We start from the raw sequence: 23,255 nt of genomic DNA, 5'->3' as shown, positions 1-23,255 counted from the left end.
CTTCAAATGACTAATGACATAGGTCATGTTTTATTGAAAGAAATGCTGGCATGAAAGGAAGTTTTCATACGTCTTTACATGAATATGCTTTGAATGGATGTTCCACCTAGGAATGCTGAAGTGGCAATCTTGAAATGCTCTCATGCTTCAGAAATCCCAAACTGGAAACAGAAACACGTAATAGAATCATGAATGCTCAAGTAATCACGGCTTTTAAAGCTAACAAATGGTAAGTGTGGTAATGATGGGTATAGGAATATAAGGAACGTGATAGAACGTAAAATTACTTTAGCGCAAAGGTCCACTTAGTTCGGTATACTTTTTTCAACTGTGATCAGCAGTCTACTTGGACAAAAGTAAGAGCAAGGAAAATGCATAATTAAGTTTTGTGTGCATGTTCTTCCAATCTCTAAAAACTTGCTGCTGAAGAGACTTTCTGAACAAGAGGTGGTGTCCATAATAGCTCTTAGTGGATACTTCACATAGCACGTGCTAAGTAACTTTGTGCAGCAATCTTTTTCTTCAGCAGTCTCTCCACAAAAAAAAAAAAAACAAACAATCTTATATAAACAGATGTGAACTCTGCTGCTATAAATATTTACCTCAATTTTTGTCCTGGCTGACACTCCAAATATTAGTGAAGTGCAAGATCTTAACACTTTCTGATGAGCTGGCTCATAGATCAAATGTTTAAGACTATTTATTCTGGATCAAGGACTTTGCTTTCTAATGATGCCTTGTATCTTCCTAACCGTGTTCTAAAATTTAATTTATTCTTTTTTACCACTATAACAATAAGTGACATTTGCATGTCTGAATCCTATGGCACACAAACATTTCCCTTTGAAAGGGAATGCAAAATAGAATTAAAGATTTCATACTGAATTCAGTAAGTAATATGGATCCTCATGTTATGAAGTCCTAAGACACAATCCTGTTGTCTTATAGATCAATACCCTTGTTGCTTGTAGTCTGAAATGTATTCAGAAAGCTGGTAGAAATCACTACGCAACTCCACCAGGTGTCATCAGTGGAATATTTTGGGATGTTGGCTTGTTTAACCAATGAACATATTTTCTTATATGCTCAAAGAAAGTTATTTAAGAAGAAGTTGTGATTCTTTGTTTTGAAATCCATTATATGATTTTTCAAAGACAACTTGGTTTCAAAACTTCCGATATCACGGAGCTAATTAGTTAGAGACTATGCAGGCAGTCACCCTTTCAAAAAGTGATGGAATGAGCAGAACCAACAACAGAATATGTTTGATCTCAACTTGGTGCTCATGAGACTATTTGTTTCTAAAGTCTAAGCTAAATACTCTTCAGATGTTTAAGTAGTAATCCTATAAAGCTCACTCATATTTTTTATATAAACATTTTATATATCATTTATCTTGCAATTACATCCATTTCAAACACAGTTTATTACCAGATAGTTCTTTAAGCATCTCGATCTCTAAATATGATCTCACCTGTATATGCATTTGATATTCTGTCATTTGGTTGCTGTGGTCTGCAGAGCCTCTTTTTGGAGTATTTCTGGGTCTGAGGCTTCATGAGACTGGAAGGTAATTTATTAAATGACCAAGATCAAAATATTCTTTGTTGTGTGTCTGGAGCATATTTGGGCTTGTGAAAAGGAGGGGAGCATGGATAAAGGATGGCAAAGTGGACCACAGGCATAGTGTGTCTTCCTGGTGTGTTGTAGGCTGATCTCCTTGGTTCGTATTATCTAGATTTTTGTGCAGGCAGAACTGACTGAATTCTCTGAGCTTTCTGGTTTTTCTTACAGTGAATAAGTTGCTTGAAATAATAAGTTGCTTGAAAATAATTTTCAAGAAACTGGATTTCAAACTAGAGGGACAAGCATGAATTTAGTTTAATAAAAGGGACTAAAATCAGGCAGGAAGGGAGATTATCTAGCAAGAACCCTTAATCTACTGGGAAATAGCACTGTGGCTAGTAGCAAGCCCAGTTAATAGATGCAGCAGAGTCTGGAACATTTTTGTTTGCTCTCCCAACTTTGTCATGTATGCAGTTTTCTCCTCTCATTTTTTTCCTTTATTTCATTAAAAATATTCACAAAAATGAAACACGGTTCCATCTACTGCTGGTTGTGCTGTCATAATTTGAAACTATTTTTTCCACCCATTTTCAGTGGCAACTAAGAGTCTGAATTTCTCTTCTGTTCTCTACTGTGTCTGTGTCCCCTGACAGGCCCCCAAAATAATAGTTTTCAGGTCACCTTCTTATGTATCCTAATTCAGAAATTATTGCAATGCTACATTAGTACTCCTTTCCTTCACCCAAATTTTCCTTTGTGAAATATCTCCCATGTCATGAATATTTTCAGAGTTTCCTGTACTGTGCATGCAGAGCTGTCTCACAGCTCTCAACCTGCAATTACAGCTCTCCCTTATAAATATTTAAATGGCAGTTCAACTTTCAGAGAGAGTACACCAGTGACAAAGATCAAGCTTTCTGACCTTTTGTTAATTTGCTCAGTGAAATAAGATTCCCTTGGTCTCATTTTTTGTATTTAAGAGAAGAAATTTGCATGCAGAGAGGATGTTGGCATTTCTCTTTTTTTGTTGCTAATTTACTTTTGGTACACTTAGTCTAATAGATCTCAAAGGAAAAATTCACTAGAAAGTTTTATCAGTTATGCATGAGAAAATGAAAGATAGAATTTAAGTAAAATAACATTTAGGCTCTTTATCAAGAAATGACAAGTAATTTTTGTTATACCATGATGGCAAAAAAAAAAAAGAAAATCAGCAAACAAAGCAAAATTAGAAATGTGTTTAGACCAATAGGAAAATTTGCTATTCCAAATTTATTTGGTATTTCGTAGCCGTTTGCATAGATCTGTTTGGTGTTTCATAGCCCTTACTGAAGATCAGTTCCTGCTTAGCACATCAGAAAACTCAAAAGTAATTTACAAGCAAAGAGTGCAGTAACAATAGTTGCTAACTTCACAGATAGAAAAGGGCAAATTGTGCGCTTGGGATGGCAAGGATTTTGCCCTAGTCAAGAAATAGTCTGATGAGCGCCTGACAACAAGTTTTGGTAATCACAGAGATTTGGAGGGACATGGGGCATGTTAAAAAAAATTACTTGTGTGTTATGTAAAGTGGAAAGAAATGGCAGAAATGGCTCCCAAGTTGTAGGATTTAATATGGAGGATGATATGTGGTGCTATCTGCAACATTGCAATAGAGAAGAAACATAAATTATCTTTTAGCTGTCTTGTTTGTGAGAGAGAGAAAAAAAAAATACTTGTGTAGAGCTAGTTAAAGATAACAGAAGGACAGAGGCTATTCCTGGTCATTCTGATCTTGTCTTTCACTGAAGACCAGCACCTTTCCCTTATGCCCAGTTAAAAAGTGTCAAATACTTAAGAGTTCATCTTAGAAACTTCTTAGGAGACAGAACCTCTCATGTCTCTGATGAAATGCCCACCAAGTAAGATTCTGCAGGTTAATGAGGAATACTTTAATTTTTTTTTCTTGAAATAGTACCTTTGTTGCAAATGGATTATTAATCTTTTCTATTAAAACACCAAACAGTAAAAAATTATATTCAGTGATTGTTAATTAGGGTGTTAGCTGTTGATATGGAGCAATTCCGTATCGACACACTTCTCTTAAGATCCAATTAGTATTTCTCACCATGAGAATGCTTGTGTGTTACTCATTTCTGGAATGAACATTTAGCTAGCAACTCCACTGATACTCATTCAGAGATAATGCTTTTTCTTGAAAAGAAGGCTGATATTTGCTGCTTATGTGCCTACAAGGGAAGTGAGTTTGCAAGTATTAGAAGAGAGTTGTGTTTATAAAAAATGTATCTGATTTGAGAAGTATGAGCAATGGCTTTGAATAACAATGCTGTCCTTTTTATTTGAAATAGTAATTTCTTAAAAAAAAATACACCTCCTTGTAGAGATGTTGTAGAGATATGAGGGTCTGCAAAAAATTAGCTTAAATTTGGGCTTTCCTGGTCAAAGGACTGAGGTTGAGATTTATGTATAGCAGCAGGATTTTCAGAGTGCATCTGTAATAGGTTTGAAATGCCAAAAACATTAGGAATGGCAAATGTTCTTTAAGGCAATGTGGTTTGAAAATTTTGTCTTCACACCTGATGCAGACAAAGATATGGACAATGCCAAACCAGCCTGAACTTCAAGGAATGTCCAGAATCCTATTGAAAATAAATTCATGTGAGATATATGTTGGGATGTTTTCAACCTGATGGGATCAGTCAGTGGCTCAAACATTAACTCCTTCTAAAAAATGGAATTGCGTTTTCCTGCAAACTATGTAAAGGGAAAGTACATCTTTTCATTAATTAATGAAAAGCACTGATGTGCATATATAAAAATATTTATATATATACACACACACACACACACACACACATACTTTAATGATTTAGTAATACAAACAGAAAAAAAAATTGCCAGTGCAAATATGTACATATATCTGTATAGAATATGTTAATTAGTGGGGTGAATGAATTTGAATGACTTGTACATCTCCCTAGTACAGAATGGTTTAAAAGGGCAGCTTTCAAAGAAAGCAGCATATAATTTAATGGCTAACATGCCATAAATTGCAGAGCACTTTGCTCTGGAAAGAACCACAAATTTATTTATTTAATAGTAAAGCATGAAGTTAGAAAATATCAATTATTGCTTCGGAAATGAAATTATCTTTTCTGAAAAATATAGCACCTACATACCCAGAAAAGTTAATGTTTCCATTATAAAATAGAAAATTTATGCAGAAATACAGGATGGACCTTCTGCACCCATTGAAACAAATTGGTAAAAATCCATACAGGTATTTTTGTATATAGATACAGCTCTTTCAGTGAGAAACAGGGAGGCTTATCTAAATCTCTTTCATATTTGCATAAAGGAAGACTTAATATATCTGAAGGATTTTTTACAACTGTTTGCTTTGCCAAACAACCCCTACTGATTGTTTCAGATTCAGGTGTCATAGATTTGTATGAGTGAATTTGAACTGGGAGACATCCTGAAAATAGTTTTGCCAACTTAGCTGCACCTCGCTGATCAGTTTACCTTAAACAGCTATGCTTCCTGTAATCCATTATCTATTCTGCAATTTACACTCCTTGTCTCAATATTGATTTGTGTTTTCCGTGTCAGGACAGCATGTTTAAGTGTATGATAAAAGCTTGATGTAAAAATCCAGTGTATCCTCACAGTGTAAAAGACCTGCCGTCCAAGTTTAGCTTTTGAAATAACTGGAAAACTGTGACCAAAGTACAGATTCTTAAAATTGAAAGAAAACTAGACAGTAAAGTATAGAAATATAATCCCTAATCCGTTGCATTTTCAGGAACTGCAAAATCAGAAAGTTGTCAGTCATGGTTTGTAAAACTTAGCTAAAATTTCTGTTATCTTCACATTGGTTAGGAGTTTATTATGGATACTTATAAGGAATGTATGCTGCCATTCTTGGAGCAGAGGTTAAGGCCGCCCAAATACTGTGAAAGCTCTTGTGCTGGCTTTACAGTTTTGCAAGTTGCTCTTTGTTTCTTACTTTATATGCAGCCATAAATGAATGGACATAGCTATAAAGTTGATTAAAGAAGGGACTTAATTAAGGGTTATAATTAAACTAGTGGAGGAAATTGCAATGAATTGTGTGATATAAAGGCTAATGGTGCTAAGGCAGTAATCTCTATGGAATAATTGATTCTGTAGCCATTAGTCTTTTCTAATGAGGATTAAGGACGAGGTGGCATGATCCGGCTAATTAATTTGTTTTGTGACTTTGAAATATGAAGTAATAGTACAAAACTGGGAATTGTTTAATACACCAGAAAGCTCTCAAATCGTAGGACAAATGTCATCAAAGTATTTCCATATTCTCAGTTGTAATAAGGATGGAGGACAATATTTGACTTCATATGAGAAAATTAAAACAAACATATATTGCATGATTTAGCTTTACTGATGGAGAGATACCAGGAGATTGAATCACCCGGCAGCATTTGAGATGTTTTTTGAGGACTTTATACTAACCATTACTGGCACCAAGCCTGGTGTGTGGAGCATTTCTAAGAACATAGCACCTTTCAAAATTTTCTTTTGGTATTAAATTGAGCCCTTGCCTGTTACTTCAGTATCACCTTTGAGCTAAAAAAAAAAAAAAAAAAAAAAAAAAAAAAAAAGTGGAAAACTGAGGAAATACAATTATTTTAATTCCTTCTTAAAGAATCATCAGTTGTTACCATCACAGTGATGCAGAGGTTCTCTTATTTTAAGTCATTGCTTTCTCAGGCGAGACACTTGATATTTCTTTTCTCCCCTCCCAGATTTCTCCATGACAGCTCTTTGTTTCAGTGAATTTTATATTGATGCTTCTCACCTATGCAGCAACTATTGGAGCACCTGTGTCATGTTGCCCCCCTACATTCTGATCTGACAGAAAATATCTCCTCTTTTCTTGCAGTCAAATCCTGGTCGTAGAGTACAAGATCAGAGGAGTAGTGCAACAGAAGAGCAGAATACATTCAGAGTAGAAAAATTAAGTCTGCAGTGTTGTGGCTAACCAGTTCAAAAATGATAGATTAGGAATCATGCAATACCATGTTGTTTTACTTGTTGAGTCCTTTGATTAACAGCAAGTGTCTTCTTGCAGAGCAGTAATAATTTTGCAAGTGATTAAATGTTTGGGTTTTTTCCTTCCTCAAACAGTGATTTTCGTAATTCCTCAAGGCTTGCTTCTTAGGAGGTACCACTATTTTAAAAGCTTTTTGCTGTTGTAGAAAGCTTGTTACCTGTCTCCAATATCTCCCCTGTTCCTGTATGTATAATTTGCAACTAACCTCAGCCATATTCCTGTGTCTATGGCTGTGTAGCTTGGAGAGCTGATTTGGGTAAGATTTGGTGGTAATGCAGAATTGTAGTGATTTTATTTTTTTTTTGCAATGAAAAACTAAAACATCAAGTAAGATTGCAAAGCACATGAAGTGTTTTTCTGCTGGCAAGGCGGTACGAAGAGTAAAGTGTGTGTTTATGTATCATTTGTAAAGGTGGTTGGCTGCAGCCAAATCACTGCACTGTGACCCTGTCAGGTGTTATAAACTACACAAGGTCAGGCACGGACCAGTGGTCCATAGGTGGGAAACTAAGGCACCATCCTGGAAGCTTCAGGCAGTTGTGCTGAGAAAAAAAGATAGCATTTTATGTTTCCTTGGGGTTTGATGTTTGGATCAGTTTTTTTTCTTTACAGATCTAGGAGGAATTGGGGGTCAGGGTGCATCTGGAAGTAGTAATGATGCTGTCTTTCAGGTAAGGTGCAGCACCTCATATACGTTTTTATGGTCATAAAGATCACCTTAGTTTTTGCACATAATGTAGAGCTATTTCAGTGTCACAAGGGATTCAGTTTTTCTTGTTGGTGAAAATATGCAGGCGTTTTATGTAGATGTAAAATTTCATAATTTTTCATTTTTTTATAAAAGATGCCATATGTGAACTACTCTGGACAAGCAGAGATTGTTAGGTTTTTTTGGGGCATGCAATGTTTTTCTGTGCTGTGTGCCATGTCCCTTGACTGATACTCTGCAATATTGTATTGCATTACCACAATACAGATAATGAATTTGTTCTCTGTGGTATTTTTAATTCAAAAAATTGAGAGGCATTTCCACAGTGCTGCTAGTCCAGGGTTTCCCTTATTTGTTACCTGCTGAGACTTAATAGGACAGTAATAAATTCTAGTAAATCAATTATAGACAGTAAATAAAATACATTGTCTTGCTTACTGTGTGTATTAAATATATCTTTGTCTGCACACATGCACGCACCCACACAGGGTGTAGAACTGCATAATTATTATACATTGTAATACTACTGATTATTTCACTAATACTGAATATTTCTCTGATAGAGGCAGAAGAAAAAGGGCATATATTAAAAGCGGAGGTCAGGATAATCCTTTCAGTTTAAGAGGAAAGACTGAAATCCTTTGTGAAGGATTTATAGCAGTGCTTTACATTACAAACGCATTTAAGAACTGCTTCAGCAGACCGATAACTTTATAATTGTTGACATTTTGCCTTTCATGCTGAATGTTATTGTCTTTCATGTAACTTGGCTACTAATTCTTCAGTCACAATGCATTTGTCATTTGCAATATAAGATCAAAGTCAGTTGCTGAATTATTTTTAATGTATAGTTAGAGATTGTAAAATATGTGACATGATGACAGCATTTTTCAAATAAATTTCCAAAACACTACTTCACAACCCTATCAAGTAAGGAATATTAATGTAATTTGGTTTTGTAGCTATATTGTTTTATCTTCAAAGTTGGTAAACTATTTACACCTCACCAATCAGAAAGTTTAGCTATAGTAAAATGCATTTGATATTGTAATCTGCATGAATTACTGTTTTAGACTCCAATGAGACTCAGATTTAAGGAAACTTTGAAGGTGTGACTTTATAGATGTTCCTTAGAATGTCAGTACTCAGATTTAGACCTCTACCTTTTGCCAACATTTGCATTTTGCTGATTTCAGCTTGGGTGGAAATACATAAACTGATAAAGACTTAGATCTTCAAGACTTAGACCATGATAAAATGTCTCATTATGTTGCACCTTTATGTATCAATACTTTGTATCACTGTATTATGAAATAGCATAATAACTAAGTAATGTTAAAGTTTAAGATATCCCAGTGCAGTTTGAGACTTGCACATTGCTTTTGCCTTTTACTGCTTTCTGGAGGTCAGTCACCCTAAAATTCAGAACTACTGCTTATGTTAATGTCTGCTTTCAGTTAATAGCCAATAATGAACCATATGTACTTAATCCCTTTTAGGTTATTTCAAGAATAAGTACAAGCAAAAGGTTTTGCATAGGGATGGGGTGAGGAAGAAGATTAAATTAGTTAAGATCACTGGAATACATGCAGAAAGATCAGCTATTGAAGCAACGCTAAGGAAGATTTTTAGATGAATGTAGTGAAAGATACGAAATGTTGGAAGGCAAAATCCCTAAGGAAATGTTTGTCAGGAAAGTGTCCATGGCCAGTCAGCTGAATAAAAGGAGAGAGTCTGTTTAGATTTATTTAAGTAGAGTAAATGTGTTTGCATCTCCTCACTGATCTTTCACAACCATTTGTTTTCATGCTGTCTGTTCCAATGGTCTTCAGAAGTTCCCTGTTCATTTAGTGGGAATCTCCTGGTGCTGTAGCAATAATACAATGTGCACGACCATGCCTAGAACACTTTTCCTGGGAACTGAAGTGATACCTATCATCAAAAATTGATACCTTCCATAAGCCTAGAGGGAAACTAGAATCATTATTTGTGAAATAATTCCTGTGTCAAACTGCTGTCAAGTGCAAACAGGACAGAAAACTAGCATGTTATAAAGCACAGGGCTTCAAGCCAGTGGGGCAGAGAAAGAGCTGAAATATCTTTTCTCCTCCTTTCTATGAGAGAGATAAGTCTTGGTTTTAAATTAGAATGAATACACGAAAAATATCAAAGCCCCAAATCAGAGGATGAAACTTAAAAGCAGCCATTCTTCAGGGTTCAAAAAACCCTAAGGGAATGCACACACCTCAACTCAATACCTATTTTTTTAATATTTGTTCCTTATTTCTAATGGAGGTGATGTGAAAATTAATGTAAAAACAGACTTATTTGCTGTTATGAGCATAAGTCCTCTGTATTGTGTTTCCTTTTGTAAACCATTACTGTGCTTTTTTGGCTTCTAAGAGAGCTGTTAAGCAGTAGTGAGCAGTAACTTCAGTTTATCAGTTGACCTCCTCTGCTCTGCCTCCTCGGCAGATTTCCTAGAGTGATGCTTTAAGTTCCTGAGCTGGCTTTCCTATCACGTGCATGCTATAGCAGTGATCTCTGGAAAAGATCTGTTTGTAAAGGGTGAAGTATTCTTGCTGTTTCTGTCACCTGAAACTTTTGTGAGTGAAAACTCTGTCATTAGTATTACCATAAGCGTATGGCTCCAAGAGGTCATTTCTTACTTGTGTTCATAGACATGTGTAGATATTAGAGCTATAGTCTTATGAAATTCCGGTTGACTCCTTATTGTTTATACTCAGCTAGGCCTTTGGAAAGACTGGAATTTCAGAGGAATGGTAACAGCTCTGTTTAGAAAGCTGATTGCAAATTCTAATATTGAATACCAAGCCTTGAGCACTTTAGAAACTATCCTGTTCCAGTGTTCCTGCAGCTGTGAGCTTGTGCCCATAAAACATCCTAATGCCCATTGACACAAACCTTGCAGCAAAATGTTGCTCTTACAGGTGTGAGTGTGCTTCACATCATTTGTTTATGTTTCTAAGAAATAATGCTATCTCTCAGAAACGAACTCTTAGAAATTCATATTTCAAAAAGTAACTTCTCAAAACATATCTTCCCGTAACAATAGGCTTTGTATTAGGAAACTGAGTTCTTTAGCAGTCAGCTTGCACCTTAATGAGTCATTCGGATAAACAGGTTCCAGGGAAGATTGAATTACGATCCTGTTCAGCTGACACAAAGCAACCACTAGTTCTTCTCAGGAAACTCATGAATAAATAAAAGATCCTGTACTTCCAGGCCTGATCCCAACAGAAATTGTAAGGATGCATGCTTTTCAGTGTGATTTTCCATGTCCTACAAGTACAGCCATAATGTTGCCATCAGAATTAGATTGGTGCTGATGAAGACATCAAACATTATGTAAGTAAAGATATTTAAAAATAGATGGAAATTTGGGGGTATGAGTGGAAGTATCTATCATTAACTCTGAACAAGCTGTTAGACAATAACCTCTGATATTTAGCTTATGCATATAGAATGCCATTCATATGCCTTGCCGTTTTGTGTGTGGAGGGGCAATATCCAAAGTTATTTTTACAATTCAATTTTAGTGAAAAAATAGGAGTTTTAAAGAAGAACTTACTCATGCTTATCATCTACTGAGGCCAATGAATATGTCAGCTCTTCTCTGTTGCTACATGAATAGTTTTTCGCACAAATTCAGACTCGAGTGTTGTGCTCCTTGAGTGTAACAGCAAAGAGTGATATCTCTGAGAAGTTCACAGTTTAGCAGGTAATACAAGATTAAGCAGACAGAAAAAGGCAGTGGGAGGAGGTCATGGAACAGCACTGGTGGGGATGAGAGTAACGTTGGTGTATCACCTGGCTGAGTATTACTTATTTTTCATAGTTACTGAAGCAAATGAGAATTTTAAGGAGGACAGTTGAATACCTTTGACAAAGGCTCATAGGGAAGCTTTTCTTGGGTGGGCATAAAGAAGAAGCACAGAGATCCTTATGTGAACATGAGGCTATAGGGGTATGGAAGGTGGAAGTACTGGCTGAACAGAGGTGGGAACTGATACTTGATGATTTTTTAACAGGATTTAGAGAGGACAAGATCTAAATGCTGTTTACTGGGTGGAAGCAAGCTATTGTCGTGTTTCCCCCGCTGACTGCACAGTGGAGTGTGTGTGTACACTATACTCTATGGGCTGCATTTGAGTGTTTCTGAAATTCTTTCCTATCCTCTTGCAGTGCAGCTGAAATGAAGCTGTCTCTGCAAAGATGGGGGGGGGGTCATCTAAATTTAATTTGCTGAGCTTAATCAGCAAATCCTTCTACTAAAATTTTTATTTTCTAGTTTTTTGAATGGAACTCATATCAACTATTATGGAAAGGTGCCTTACTACTTCACAGCTGCAGTTGCAGCGTCACTTATTTCTAAAACTGTTCTTTCAAGAGCTCTAACATCTTTGCACACAGTTATTTTGATTTGAATATTGCAAAAAGAGGGATGTGAATACAGAGCATGTGGGTTCAGAGTTGTGAAGACTGTGTGCAAAAATGAGGACAGAGAAAATTCTTACAGAAATTAACTGCAGAATACTCTGTTTTTTGCAGTAGTATCTCACGTACTGGTTTTAGCTGATGGAGTCTTCCAACTAGAAAGGTACTAGAGGAAGATTAAGTTACTTCCTATCAGATATGTCATGGTAAAATTTATTAAAAAGATAATTATGGAAAGATCAACAACGGTGCTAAAGACCTCAGACTGGTAAATCTTTGTGGGAAGAAAAAAAAATCTAATGGGTTACAGAAATTAATCTCTATTAAGCATATGATTTAAATATGACTCTTTCAGAGAAAGTTAGAAATTTTTCTGTGGAGAGTAATGTTTATATGAGGAAATGAATAATCATAAATAGAATACTCTGTATTATGAAATACTTATGAGTGTGCTGTGGCCATACAATTTATGTATTTAAGTTTTTTTGTGCTGTAGTCCTGCCTAGAAATCTCAGTCAATAATCAGGTACTCATTGAACAGTTTAGAGTCCTGGCTTAGTGACAAGATTCAATACAAAAGCGCAGATGAGCAAATGAGCACCTCAGTATACTTCACCTTTTGTCTTTAGTCTAAAAAGTGAGAAACTGAAAAAAATTATCTTTGCAGTTGTTTCTTCTGTTCTTTTAATAAATGCATCTAATATTGTGGAATACTCAGCCTTTCCAATGTATATATGTGGCAAGTAATGCGCTGTACATGTTTTTATTCAAGGGATGGCTTGTGAGTATGCATATAAATCAAGTGTCCCCATGCACTGCTCAAATGCTTGATGTTGTGCATCACTTGGAAGTTTTGAATTGGAGTTAGAGGGAATTTAACCATGCCAGTAGAAGTTTCTTTCTTGCACATATTTGCATGCTCCTCTTCCAGGCAATTCATTCTATGACTTTGAATTATAGCCTTGTAAATTAAATCTTACAAATCATAGATTTTTTTTATGGACCTACATCTGATCCTTATGTAGTGAAAACAGCCACCTATTCATTGCTGTCCATGAAGTGGATAGTCACATAGGTATTTTATATGTAATCATCTTAGTGATTTCTTGGAACTTCGTTGTCAATTTGAAGAGAGATTCTGACAAACTTCAAGACTCTAGTGATAAATATTAGTCAGAATTTTTCTGCTTAGTTCTATATCCTTACATTTTATGAAGAAGCCATTGAAACTGAATTTTTTTTCATTTATCCTCTGAAACCAATTTCCTACAAGGTACCAATGACCACAGTATTTAAGTGTTACTATGGAGATCAATGTTGGACTTCAGCCTTGTTGCCTGCTCTGATGAAATGTTTATTCAGCAAGGCTCAATTTATTAGTTTGGATTGGCTTCTATTGTATGCAATGAATATTTAACTAGCACTTTGAAGCAGCTTTTGGGGACACGTGCCATGAAAAACATGTTAATAAACATGCTGTGTTGTAGGAAGAGCAAGTGCTAGTCAGCTAGTATAAATGCAGTTTTAACAAACTGGTCACTTGACTTGTTTTGTTTTATTCTACACAGTTTGGAAATGATCCATCATGCCTGCGGCCTGCAACATCACAGAAAATATTTGATCAGACCCAGTTTTTAGAAGAGACCCAGATTTCTAAGTCTCATGTCACCACCTTAAATAAAGAGCATCATCACTGGCAGTTTTTAGTAAGTCCTATCTTTGTTTTTACTATGTAACGGCAACTGTTGAATTTAAAGATGAGTCTAATTTTCCAGTCTGTGCTGCTTCTTTTGGTTGGTTGGGGTTTTTTTGTGTGTGTGTGCACTAACATTGGGGAGTTGAGGTTTTCTGAGGGGACATGTTCAGGAGAAGGAGGGTTTAGTTCCACGATCTTTATAGCAATAGATTTTGTATTGATTTCTTAGAATCTTGCAGAATGGTAGTAATACTTAAACAATATACCTATGTACTTGGGACATAATTTAAGTATGAAATGAGAGTTTAATAAACAAAAATGTGATATAAATAGTAATTCCAATGCTTTGTTCTGGATGCATGATAGAAAAAAAGATACAAAAGCGCAGGATCCAGTGCTTAATAGCTATGATCAGCACATTCCAATCTGTTTTGGTGTATACATCATGCCACTTGATTCTGAATGTCAGCAGATTTTTTCCAGTTGGATTTCTATGTGTTTGCACATGTTCTGTTTTTTCAGGCACCTTTTGTATTCAGAGAAGAACCTTTTAGAAGGGTTCTTTTAATGTAACAGCTATAGGATAATGTTAGCATACCCAAAGACAGCTTCCAGAGAGGAATACGTTTTCCAGTGAGGTGCCTTTAATTATTCCTTTTAGATAAAATACTTTCATTTAAGAGCAAAGACATTTGAATACATAAATGGACAAATTTCTGTTTTTAAAATCAGAAGTGCAGATGGAACACTGCATTTTGTTTCCTATAATTAATAGCTTTTTTGTCTGCTTTTGCTTTCATTGCACCAAGGAATTTACTTATTTTTGGATTGTGATTTTATAATGGATGTGATTGATTTATTTATTTGTTTTTAAACTTAGTAATGAAAACAAAAATATTGTGAAGAAGGAAGACAAGCTTTTGGAAGTTTTTTGAGAAATTAGATTGAACCAGTTGTCTTGAGTTGAATTTTGGAGTAAATCTCAGCAGTAAATGCCGTTTGGTGAGCAGAGGAGATCTACTGTGTACAGGGTTATCCTCTAAAAACTTGCCAATTGCCTGAGACAGCTAAGCCATAATTTCACGATTGTCCTTTTCATAGAAGTGCCTGCTTAATCAAGCTACTTCTCGCCCTGCCCACCCCAGCATTATTTTTAGCACAGATCAGTTCCTCGTGCAGTTCCTTCTACAGCTGCAGAAGCCGTTATAATGGCACATTTAGAAAGCGTGGCATGCCTGTGGAAAGTGAGCAGCGGGCGGGTGACTGGTACTTGTGCTACTGTCAGCAGAAACAAATCCTAGCACTTAATAGTGCATAATAATACTGGGGCATGAGAATCCTTGTATGGACTTCTAGGATTGCAGAAGCTGTCTGTATTTTAGCTGTCATTTCAGAAACACTGAAAAAACACAGCTCGAGTGACTTGATTCAATAGTGATAGTGAAGCCAATAATATTCATAAGCTTGGAACTCTACATTGCTTTTATTTGTTGTTTATTATTTAGTCCTAGTAGAAGGAGAATGGTGTAAAGAAATGTCTAAATGTAAAGAAATGTCAAAACTTTGTGACTTGGCAAGGAAACATCTGTCTATTATCTGTTAGCAGTTGGTTTTTTGCTAATAGCTGAACAAATTGTGTTAAAAACTTGTTCTTTCTGTATTAAGAGTAAAGCATCCAAAATTGTGTTTAGACATAGTAGTTCAAAATGAAGTAGCTTAAGCCATTTCTGTTGTTTGAATTCAGAATTACCTGGAACAAACTACAAGTTCCAGAGCTTCCATTTAGATACAAACTTCAGGGCATTGTTTCTCAACCTAATACTATTTTACAGAGAAATATTTTTTTCAAATGAGATAGAATAACATTACTCTCCAGTGCTAAAACAATTATACTTTTTAAAATTCAGTATACAAAGCAAAACCTCAAGGTTGAAATGTGCTCCCTTGATCTCTTTATGTCCCCACATTGGCAGCCATTGCTCTGAATTCTCCTTGCCAAGACACAGATAATTTTATTAGTCCCGAGTTACTCTTTATTTTAGAAAATGTTTACTGTCGTGATACTTCTTTGAGTGATATGTAAGTAATGGTTGGCTTGGACATGTTCTGCACAAAAACAGGGGCCACATGTTCGGGGATGATACAATGAGTTTATTACTCTTCAGAAAACATGTTTCCTTATGGGTGACTATAGGGAAGATGGAGCCAAACTCCTTATGGAGATGCACAGAGAAAGCACAAGAGGTAATAGACAGACTTTAGCAATGGGAATTCTTACTAGATCTGAGGAAAAAAATAATCATTTAAATTAAAGTGGTCAAATACCATGACATTTTGCGGAGAGGTTGTGGATTCTCTTTCCTTGGAGAGATGAAAACCTCAACTGAACTGAAAGTAAAGGCTTAAAGCTTTGCTTTAAGAGCCTGTTACTTGAAGCTGGAGGTTCTAAATTTGGTGCTGGATTTATCCATTTGAAGGATATGAGTTTGATTGCATCAGAAGTAATTATATTTAATATGACCAGAGAAAAGTGCATAAATGTGATATTTTGAATGGCTGTTAATGGCTTCTTTGCATCTCTGGTTCTGAAAAGAATAATTACATAGCTGTGATGTGAACTGAATGTTAAGGTCTGGTGAAAGACATTTCTGGTAAAAAGTGAAGTCAATCTTCTAATGCTGTGTGTAGAAGTTCCCTTCAGAGCAGGCATTTGAGACGTTAGGTAATTGTTTGTAGGCCCAGAGCCGGTACACTTGCAAAAGAGGAACTTGAGGCAAAAATTAATGAGAATTTTGCTGTTAATTTCATTCATACAAATAATTCATGCTTTCAAGAAGCATAAAGCTGTGTTGTAAAACAAAAAGCAGTGGTTTGGACTAGGGTCTTGAGAGCAGAACAGAGAAATGATTATTTGCAGCAACTCATTTCAGTCCAGTGTAGGCTGTGTCCTTGAGTCCACGCAGTGTATTCTCACTGCTTGGTTGGTCAGTATTTAAGGGCAACACAAGAAGCATAAATGGTTACTGGGCAGTGGCAGCCTTCTGGATCAAGGGTAAACTTTGGACACCCAAACCATCCTCTATTTAAAACACTATTGTTTTCATAGTATCGCAGTACGGATAGCGAGAGGGCTAGATACTCTGATGCCAGGATTAAAGTTTCCTAAAAAAATAGTAAATAACGTTTCTTTCATACTGTAGTTACAGTACTTTGAGACTAAACTGGAGCTTACTATTCACTCGTATTTAATTTTTAATTAATTGCTGCAGCTATATCAATAACAATAACTTTTAATCATTTACACTGAAGATTAGAAGAAGTAAGTACAATTTTTCATTCTGGTACTATGTGTTTCAGCAGTGGTTTCACTGTAAGAGGAAAATACTGTATTTTAGTAAACAGAGACCATATTTTTTATCTACAGACAAATGTTCTCTTGGTCTTCTATCATTAGCTTTCTGTGTACATAAATATAACAGACTTGCACCAGTTACCTGTTAGTTACCAGGCAACAGCAGCATTTGACACTGCCTGCAGGTGCAGTGAATGACGTGCAGGCTCCCTGATTGTAAATTAAAGTGCTCTGAATTTTGAACTGAGGTTGATAAAAAGGACATTAGTGCGAGTATAATGCCACTTACGCCACAGTAGCAACATGTCAGCAGAGTTTCTATAACAACAGCAGTTTGCTGAGATATAGCCCTCTATCACATGTTCATGATGAAAAAAAATGTAATTGCTGTAGTCTTTTGCAGTACATAATTTTCTCTAAAATACACACTGTCCTCCATTTAAGCCTTTTTGTGTAAAGCAGGTATCTGTCATGCTGAATCTGAAGAAAGTCAAAGATAGATTGAGGAACTGAATGCAGTTGCTCTCATTCCCAGGTACTGTTTGCAGGGCATGGTTTTTCTTTTTCCATTTTGTACTTCGTCATTTGAATGCACCCAACCAACAAACAGCCAGTGACACAAACCTTCAATGGTTCCACCTCCTCTAAAACAATTATTTTTTGAATCTGAGATATGAGTTGGGTTTCTGCTTAAGACACAGTCTATGTATTTGAAAAAAAAACAAAAAACTTGATTTTGTGTTTGTAGATGTAGTCTATCTTTTCATAAATCTCACTATCTGGTGTTCCATTCATTGCTCTCTGAAAGAACACCATCTGCATAAGCCTAGCTGTATATATTATCTTTTTTCTAAATGTACTCTGCGTTGCCACAGTCCCAGTTTCATTCTAAATTGCCTCAACAAATGTAATACTTGTATCAAACAAGGAAGCTAAAGAATCTCAATGCATTATCAGTTACAGCAAAACAAAAGGCTTATGGAGCAAGGTGATTTATTACTTAACTTTTCTGAAACGCGTTATAAGATTAATATTTTTGCTTATACTTTTCCCTATCCTAATTACATTTGCCTCTTGTTTAATCATCTTTAAGACAAAATAGTATGTCTGAGGAGAGAACTTGATTTAATTAACTTTTGTCTTAATGAATCAGACTGCAGAATTTTGTAGTAGCTTCATTTGTAAGGCGTCTTGTCTAGTAAATTCATTGGAGGCAAAGTATTGAGGTACTATTAAAAAAATATAAGCCTTTAACTTAAATCCCTTTCTAAAATCTTTAGGCTCAGTGGTGTTACTACTGAATTCAGAGGTGAATTAGATGAGGACTCTCTGATTTTCGCTTGAGATTTAATTTACAAATAATTTAGAGGATTGATTGATTCTGTTTATAGGATGCATGAGAATTTATATTTTACCTTCAAATAGTTATTACATCAAACCCAGATGATGAAAATGATAGTGCATATCAAAACTTTCTCCAGTAGGAACAGCAGTAACACCTGTGCTGTTGGTTGCTTCATGTTCAGGTCTAGATTCAGATTCTCTGCTGAGGCTTCCAAAAAACGAACCATTTAATACTGATTTTGCTGCTGGGTTTTATGATACAGCCTGATCCGTATGAATAATCAGTTTTCTCTAACAGCATATACATGTAGAGTAGATCATTATTTGAACAAACTTTTCATTCTGTTTCCTGGAGAAGTACTAGTGATTAGATCTGCAACAAGAAGGCTGCTCAAAGCTACCAGACTTGCTTTTTACTGGCTAAAAATTACCATAAGTGCTGGATCAAAAATCCAGTTTATATAAATTCTGTACAAAGTGTACAGCACTTTGTAAAGGCAGCACAGCTGGGAGAAAGATATTTTAAATGAAATCCCTTTCTGAAGATGGATATTAGAGCCTATGATGAGCCCATGTCTTGGTGGTGTACATCAGAGATAAAAAGACATATTGGGGAAAAGTGTATCAGGTGTCAAAACGATATATGAAAGATATATTCTGAGCTGTCCTCTTTCATCAAACATAACCAGAAAAACTGACATGTGTGAACAGGAGCATATAAGTGTGTGTTGGAGTTTACAAATTCCTGTCTTAACCTATGCTTAGCACTCATGCATATTTTATATGCACATATGCTCTATTTGCATCTATTTGGATATCTTAGTACAGATTTCAAAGGCAAAAGGCATTTTACTGACAAATATTGGGTTAAAGAAAAAAATTATCCTTCTATGAAGAGTTTAAAACTGACAAGGTAAGTCACGCAGAATATTTGTGTTTTGATCAAAAGTAATTATACAACTACAAACTACAGTTCCAGAACCTTTAATTCTTAAGGTAAATTAACTTGAAGTTAAAATTGAACTTACTGTAGTCCCCAGCATTGTCCTTCAGCAAACATTCCTGCAACCTGGAACATTCACTTTATATTGGGAAGCAGTGCAAGTTACTTTCTCAGTGTGAAATACTGTGATGAAAATAGAACGAATTTGGGAGTTGGACACGATCAGTTGACTAAAGAAAATTCTGCTTGTTTGTTTAAATGATTTTGAGACTGCAACTCTCATTTGAAGCAGCAGTTGTGATTCTGCTCCCTGAAGAAGCATTCCAGTTCTTTTTCTTATTGATTAAGATTGGATGAATAAAGCTCCAAATGTCCTCAGACACTTGAAAACATTCAGTGCGCACTGGCAGCATGCAAGATTGCAGTTAAATAGTGAGTTGTGTGAAGGTATATGCAGAACTTCAGTTACTGCTGTAAATAATTGGCACATGTGATTCCACTGATGTTGCAGGCAGCTCACAATGTACTTTGATAAGCATAAGATTTTGCAGAACAAGGCTCTCAAATAGTGTGTATAGTTGTAGCTAACCTGTGTAAATGCAGTTAATACAGTAAATTCTAACAGTAAAAAACATTCTGTGTAAAGACATGCTAATGAACGTGGAAGGGTGCCCATCAGCCTTGCCATTTTCTGTCACGCCGGGAGAGAGGCAACCACCAGCTCTACGCTGGACGGCAGGCTCGGTGACTTTTGGCAGCATGCTCTGTGTAAATGGCCACTTTTTCTCTCCTTGGGGAATATGTACCGGTATTTGGGGTCTTGGTATGCCTTATTTTATTTAGGAGGGCCTGAAATTAACTACACTGGTTATAACAAACCATTCTGAAGCAATCATCACTTGGCACATTCTCTGTGGGCACAGCTGTCTATATGCAATGCCTGCATTGCTGTTGAAGAAACCTTGATAGGTGATTTTCTGTATTTGAGGGAATGTTGCAATGTAAGTGTTTTGCTTCTCAAATCTAATGACAGTGAGATCTCATGTTTGATTTTCACTGAATGTTCCTCTGAAGCGGCTGCACTGGTTAATTTTTTTCCTTCTTAGAAAAGTAATAGTTTCAGATACATTCCAACCATTAGTTCATCGTTACCTGAGAGGGAGTGGGTGGATGAGGGAAATGAGTCGTGCTCAGCATAGCAAGGAGATGATGAGCTACATAAATAAATAGCAACACATTTTAAAAATATGCTTATATAGAACCAAAAGTAACTTGGCTTGAGTGCACGGATGCAGAGATGTAATTGAGACTATTCATTTCAGCAAGGCAAATATGATTTAACTCTTTCTCTGTGTGGGCATTTTAGAATTCATAAAATGTGAAATGTAATCATAAAGGAACAGAATATGATTCAAAGCAAAGCACACTACATTAAGACCACTTGTGAACATATTTAAAAACTTCCTGGTTCCTTGTTTAGCAGTAGATGGCATGTTTTGTGTAGTTGCCCTGAAGAGTTGCAAATCATTTCTAACAGTTGAAATTAAAAAAAAAAAAAAATGGCATGGGCATCTTCACTGGGAATAAAAATGAACGCGAGCATTTGAAATATACTCTAACAGCTGTATCATTTCAGTTAACAGAAGATAAAATGCAATTCTAGACACAGCCAGTGCCTCCCAAGACAACTAGAAGATCAATTTCAACAAGATTTGATCTTTTACAAAAATCCAACTCTAATATTATTTATGAAATTTTATTGAGAAAACAACTTTGTAACTGGGTATCTAATTAAGAAGGAGATGACCCATTGTCTCTTTGCTAACAGTTCCCTGTGGGCAGGCAAGATTTTACTTGCAAATAGCAGGAGTTTGTCTGAGGAAGCTGCTGGGCTCACAGCTCTCATCGCACAATGAAATGCTTCTGTTTCTGGCCACGTCACTCTGTTGTGTTCATGTTGCCTATGACTAAGCCATGTAGCTCTGTTTTAAGTTTTCTGGCTAAGCTACATGTGATATTTTAAAATCCTGTGCTTTTATTTGTTTGTTTATTTCTGTGATAGCATATTCTTCCCTAATTGCTGACATATTTGTGTATCATTAAAAAAGGATCTTTGTTCTTGAAATTTCTAGTTCAGTTTTATAGATTAGGAGTTATTAGTTAGGTGTAGGTGGTTTGGTAAGTGTCTAGGCCTTGTCTTTTGGATGTGACACCTGCTACTATACGCTGTATGGTAGATAAGGAGAATCCAAAATAATATTTTCCAATATTTTGACCACATTTCTAATAAAATATATATTAATTTTCATAAATAATAGTGAAAAGACTGAGAGTTACACACATCTATCTTTGGTATCATAGCAACCTGCTGGAGAAAATGTGTAATTTCTGATGAGACACCCGGTAGATGAGAACCACTTGCTTTCAGAAAGGAGTGCTGAAGCCAAGTAAGACTTGGTAACTTTACCTCAGTGCTTCAGTAGATAAAATTAATGTACTCTTTTAACTACACATTGAAGATGCATGTGCTGGCCTAAGAGTGATGTGTGCTGCTGGATTTAAATGTGTGCTGCAAAGCAGCTCATGGGCAGCAGTCCAATCCCAGAAATGCATTGCTTCCTTTGATTACTTTCTCTGCTAGTAAAAATAAGAAGCAAGGCCAAGGGTATGAGCAGGCAGAGTCAGACTATCACTGTGATGTATATGTTGGGGTTTTTTTTCTTTTTCTTTTACGGATATAAATGGAGATATACTGGAGGGAAGCTGGCCGAGCTGCTGCCCTGACAGTGCCTTGTTTTCTTTATGGATTAACAGGGAACTCCAATCTGCAAGGCTGTCAATCTGGCCCCTTTCATCAGCACTGAATCACTTTAAAAAGGAAAACAGTGCTTGTGATTATCAAAAACATTTCCATTTATAACACACTGGCAATTCAGCTTAGACTCCAGAAAATAAGGACATTATATATTAAAAGGATGTTGAATGGTGGAAAGTTATGAAATATATAAATGTGGCAATAAAATAATACATATGGCTGTCACTTTATGGAGCTGTGAAGACCTATTGACACTTTTAATGACGATATTCCCTTTAGATAGCCTTTTTGTGATATGTAGACATGAGCAAAGACATTGGAGACTGGAGTCCAAAGAAACAATGATTAGCATATTTTAAGGTTTCCTGTGCTGACTGCTTAAATGCATTTGCATTAATAGAAGGATGAGACTCTTCATGATGATCTCTGCGTGACAAAGGCTAAAAATAGTTTTATTAGAACTTTGTCTGCAGTTCTATTAAATTTTAACAGTTTGAAGGAAAGGAAAACACTTCTGAAAGGTTATAATTAATGAGTTATGTGGTGTTGGTTTTTTTTAAAGCATACCAAAATAATGTGAAGAAATTAGGACAAGTATGCTATTTTGTGCCTGTGGCATTTTGATGGTTTGCAGCCTGGCTTCCCACTTGAGATGGGGGCGGGCTTTGCTGTTGCCTGATCTTAGCAGCTAGCCCTCTGCAGCTGCTTAGAAAAGAATTCAGTGTGTAAATTTGAAGATGATTGCACAGAAAGAAAATTCTGTTCTGAATTGACAAAGCAAAACATACCTTCCACTCTCTTATGTTGAAAGGAAATCCAGCATGATGTAACTTTTTTTTTTTTTGAGAGAGAATGTAAATTGCATTTAAATAGCTGATAGTTTAAAAATTTAGGTCAAGGTCTGTAAAAATTCAAGGTTTGAAAAGATCCAGTTTCCTGTTCTGATGGGTTAAAAAAAAAAAAATCACCAGTGGCAATACAGCATGTTCGTAATGCTAGGCATACTATTGTGGAGAGAAGAGAAGAAAAACAGGCAGCATGTGTGTAAGTAAAGAATCCAGGGCTAGATCAGGCACTGAAGCTGTTGTGTGGAGTGAATTTTTAGGCCTGCTCATTCCATTAAATGTCTGATGAGAAAGGGGAGTTTAGAAAGTAGGAGCTGCTGTTTTTAATTCACTGCTGTAATCGTAAACGCTATTGTAATGGGCAGGGAGTAACAACTGGAACCCACTAGTACTGTCATTGCCATCACTGCTGCTTGCTGTAAGATCTGCACA

At 36.0% G+C, this 23,255-nt stretch overlaps 1 protein-coding gene across 2 annotated transcripts in view; it reads left to right on the top strand.

The window, feature by feature from the left end:
• Positions 1-13,417: 13,417 nt before the first annotated feature.
• RIMBP2 (RIMS binding protein 2) overlaps positions 13,418-23,255 on the top strand; it is a 105,379-nt gene continuing 95,541 nt past the window's right edge. For both annotated transcript variants that reach the window (XM_086761661.1, XM_086761658.1), the window contains exon 1: positions 13,418-13,534. The gene's annotated coding sequence lies outside the window, so the exon portion shown is untranslated. The remainder of the gene's footprint in view (positions 13,535-23,255) is intronic.

The sequence above is a fragment of the Chlamydotis macqueenii genome, chromosome 17 (assembly GCF_036417535.1).
Source record: "Chlamydotis macqueenii isolate bChlMac1 chromosome 17, bChlMac1.mat, whole genome shotgun sequence".
NCBI lineage: Eukaryota > Metazoa > Chordata > Aves > Otidiformes > Otididae > Chlamydotis > Chlamydotis macqueenii.
Note: the sequence above shows the minus strand (reverse complement) of the source record. Positions and strands in the feature narration are given on the sequence as shown.